Genomic DNA, 4,592 nt, shown 5'->3' with positions numbered 1-4,592 from the left:
CAGGAATCAGGATTGTAGAAAATTCTGATAGATTATTATTTGCTAGTGCTGACCCTTTAAAATTTAAATCGGCAAATTTTAGCAAATTATCAAAATTAGAGCCCCTGTATTCACAAGAGACCTAAGGCTTCCAAGACTCCTCTATAATGGGAGCTGAATTGTCCGATATTATGGAGCAAACAAGTTCGCTAGTTACGTAGTGTTAACATTAGCGTGAGAATTTGAAGCCCATTTAGATACTTAAAAGTATTGACACGGGTAATTGTGCAGCTAATTTTGGGCTCTACCTTAACCAAAACAGTAGAACAAAAATGACGTAGAAACTGTACAATCAATACGAAGCGAATCCTACTTCTTTTGAATAAAGAGTACTATCATATATTTACTAATAATACAGGGCCTATTTTGATTTATTTTTTCAAAATTTATTTTCTGTTTATTAGTTCATAATGTTTGTAAGCTGCTTACCTTATTCTTTAGCACTTAAATTATTAACCGTCTTTTTTCATTAACGATTTCTCAAGAGTATAAAAACTGGGTCACATCTTCCTATTTGAGGGTGATCTGACCCATGACAAGGCAGTTTTGACCAACAGGAATTGAATTAATTATTCAAAACCCATACAACAATAATTAAATGTCTAAAGAATTTCTGAAAGCATTAGGAACTAAAATTGTTGCACTGAACTTACGAGTTTGAATCAGTAAACTAAATTCAATCCAATCCGAAATGAAGTCAATCCAATATTCGTTTTTTTTTTTACTTGATTCGTGATCTATTTTTTAAAATTTTATTTTGTGAAGTTTCTTTTATTTTGTTTTATATTATGCCTCTTTTTGATTGTTTCTTTGACAGGAATATCTGCCAAAATCCTTAATTTGATACGATGGACCCAACCCCACTTATAACCATAGCTAATGATTTTTTTAAAATATGCTTTGGTATTTTAGTTTGTTTGCTTAGTTCATTCGATATTAATTTTTACTTTATATTTTAACTTCTATTTGTTTTACCATTGGATATTCTTTCCTACTTTTTATTTTAAATAAAGTATCCATTTATTTTCATAAGTTTTCATTTAAAAAGTAATTTCGTTTAAACTAATGCTAATTGAAAAAATATTTTCCTTTCAAAAATATAATGAATGTTTTAAGTATATTTATGATCATCTTAATAAGTTCAGTTTATAACCGTTATCCCAGAACAGCCAGAGGCATCCTAGAATAACAAAGATTTCTTTTTCAATTCTAAGCAAATCATTATTTGTACACTTTTTTATTTCAAGTAAATGCGATTTTCCTGGAACTTTTTGTAAATTTCCTTAGTAGTTTTTGTTGGTTATTATCTCTTTGATTAGTATAAAATTTTATTTCCTCATTTGCATTGATGTTCCTTTAGAATTTTCCTATTCATTATTTACCAACTTTTTAAATAGAGTAATTGAATTAATTTTAGTGCGACAATTTCGAGATTACTTCGTTTTGATTGTCTGTTTAGAGTAATAAGTTTAAGGTGAATAAAGAAATATTTATTTATTTTGAGAAAAAACATTTGGTTCAAAAAAAAAAAAAAAACGAAGCAAAGCATAAGACAGTAGAAGTTTTATGGTTTCCAATAAATAGGTAGACTCAAAAACGTTCAAATGTGATAACTTCAATTTTAAGTAAGTTATAATTGACCAGAAATATGCCAATTAATTAGTACTACGAAGCATTAACTAATTGGTATACTAAGCATTGATTATATTACGGAATCCGACACAACTTCATACTTTCTCTGAATAAATACACCTTATTTTAACGGTTTCGGACTTGGAAAATAAGGGGGTTACCGTAAACTGGAAAATATGGTTCCAGTAGTTTAATCAGGAAAGTTGGCGAGTGTTTGGTCAACTTCATGTCAATGAATTGAAAACTTTTTACGCACAATTATAAAATTTGTCAATCAATAAAAAATTCCATTTGGAAAATAATTTTAATACTTATTTATTATTCTATTTATTTTTAATAACGATTGAGAAATTTTGAACTTAAAAAACAAAAACTAAATTTGAATTTAAGTGGTCAAATGCTCTAGAGTATTTACAACTTAAAAATATAATTCAGAAGCTATTTAATCAAAGTCGGTTAAGAATCTTTCAAGTATTTTATGATTTAAAGTTACAGAATAATATGAAAACTTTTAAACCTAACATTTTAAAATTATTCTGATCAAACTAATAATGATTGAAAATCTTTTTTACATGATGTTATCTTATGGTCTTTCGTTTATTGTGTTGCAGATAAGTAAGTTATAGTAAATCAAGATAAATTTTATAAATGAAAAAAATTATCTGAAAAATATTTTAAAAAAACAGAACATATGTTTCAATTTAGATCAAAAATATTTCTGATCGAAATGTCACAAAAGGACAACTCTCAGTGCTTTTTTTAAAAATCAAAATTAAATTCTGGTTCAAAATCCAGTAGCGCTCCTTTCACCTTATTCATTTTCTTTCATTTCTTTTAAAACCAGTTGCTTCTGTTTACTCTATCTTACTACGGAAAGAGTTCATTATTCATAAATGGGAAGTTTAAGTAACAGTTGAGTAGATGTTTTTTTTTTTTCTTCCTTTCATTTCAGGGGGATTATCGCTTGGGCCCCTGGCCTTAATTATTTTGCAATCCCGGACTTTATAACGCAAACTCCGCACTTGTGTTAAACTGATGTGCAGTCTTCTTGGGTTGTTTAAGTTGTAGCGTGCATTAATTATAAAGCGATTCATTTAATAAACTATAAAGAACTACTTCAATTATTGCTAAGAATGAAACAAATTAGAATAAAATTTGCTTTTTAGCTATGTTAATTTTATCAACACTCTTTTTTTTTAATGGATAAAGGGTCCTAGGACCCCACATTCTAGGAAGGACCACCACAGTACCTGAGGCCCAGGAAGCGATTAAAGCTAAGTATATGGCCAGTCCGACTCTGCTTACAAACGTCAACGGTTGATTTTTGTCTGGTGCAAGAGAAATCAACTACAAAACGATGAAATTTCCAAACAAAATGCCTGAAGATTTGTTTAATGCTTAATTTTAAATAATAGCAATATTATAATTAATAATGATGAAATTCATAATCCCAGTAGAACAAATAATAGAAATAGAATTAATAATTCTAACAATATGATTGCTTATAACTATAAATAATTGTGATACTTTTATTTTTGATTTCTTTTCCTCTAAAGAAATTTATTTTAAAAAAAGATAACAGATTGAAAATTTTTAGAAATATTTTAAAATATCTTGTGTCTATATTTGGTATCAAGAAGATATATTATGTACTGGAATTAAGTTTTAGTCGATTTTAAGGAGATAAATCATGTATCCCAATGTTATGCCACCTTAGGCAGTGACTTCGTAACTCAAAAACATTCCCCCTCCCCTACCGTTTAGAATTAAGTTTTATTCATTAAAAAACATTTGTGCATATATAAATTGCAGAATATCCAGAACTCCATGCATTGCAGTTCTGGATATCCTGTATTGCAAAGATATCCAAAAAATAAATGAATAAAAATAATCTCAAAAAGTGTCCCAAATAACCCTACTATGTGGTATCAAATGTATTAATAAAGGCATTTAATTTTTATACCAATGTATCTGATATAGTTACTGTGGTTATACGTTTTTTATTTCCTCTCGAAAGGGATAAGTATCGGAAAAAATGTCCTGATTGTGGTAAATGTTGAAACTCATCAGTTGGCTTCGATCGATAGCGTTTTGTCAAACGATGGGATAATCTTTATTCTGATGGGATAAACTTCTAACAAGGCGTTTTGCTTATTCCAGTAATGTCAAGCAACATAGAAGAATAACAAATTATAATAAATAAATAAATAAAACTGGAATTATTTTAGCTTTATTACGTTGGTATATGCCTTTCAATTTTGTGCATGATTTCGTAGTGTTAATAAATACCGATTTAATAAATATTTATTTATTTTACTCCGTACATAGAGCGAATATTTAGCTAGATTATACATAAAAATTTAGGAACAGTTCTTTTTCCCCCATTCAAATTTTTAAAACTGGTTTCTTTCGTTTTTTTAAAAACATTTTATGCATTTTGATGATGTTTACATTATTTCACAATAAGCTTTTCACTTGATTAAATTTTTATTTTTATTTCTTGTTTCGAAATTTTTTTTAAAGATATTTCACCGTTTCCAGATTATTTGATCATCATGTTATAAAACTTAAAATTATTTTCAATTTATAAAACTCATTACTCTTATCAAAAAAAAGTATTAATTAGCTTCTTTTTTCCTTTTAAAATATTTTCTATCAATATACTGAGCGTTAAAAAAAAATATTGAAAATGATATAAAAGATTTAAATGCAGCTCCTCTAAATGGTAATTTTAATGAGGTATCTCGATTATTTTTATTTTACTTCATTCTTTATTTTTATTTTTTATTCATCATTCGAAACGATCATTGAGGGGGAGACAGTTTTGTTTTGTCTATTCTCTGGGCACCTCAAAAAATAAGGGAATCTGTAAAACAGGTATTTCAACTCATCATATATGACAAGAGGGCTTTTCCTTTCCC

The sequence above is a fragment of the Parasteatoda tepidariorum genome, chromosome 8, assembly GCF_982258835.1.
Source record: "Parasteatoda tepidariorum strain Cologne lab strain chromosome 8, Ptep-v5.0, whole genome shotgun sequence".
In the NCBI taxonomy this organism is placed as follows: domain Eukaryota; kingdom Metazoa; phylum Arthropoda; class Arachnida; order Araneae; family Theridiidae; genus Parasteatoda; species Parasteatoda tepidariorum.
This window is presented reverse-complemented; position numbering follows the sequence as displayed.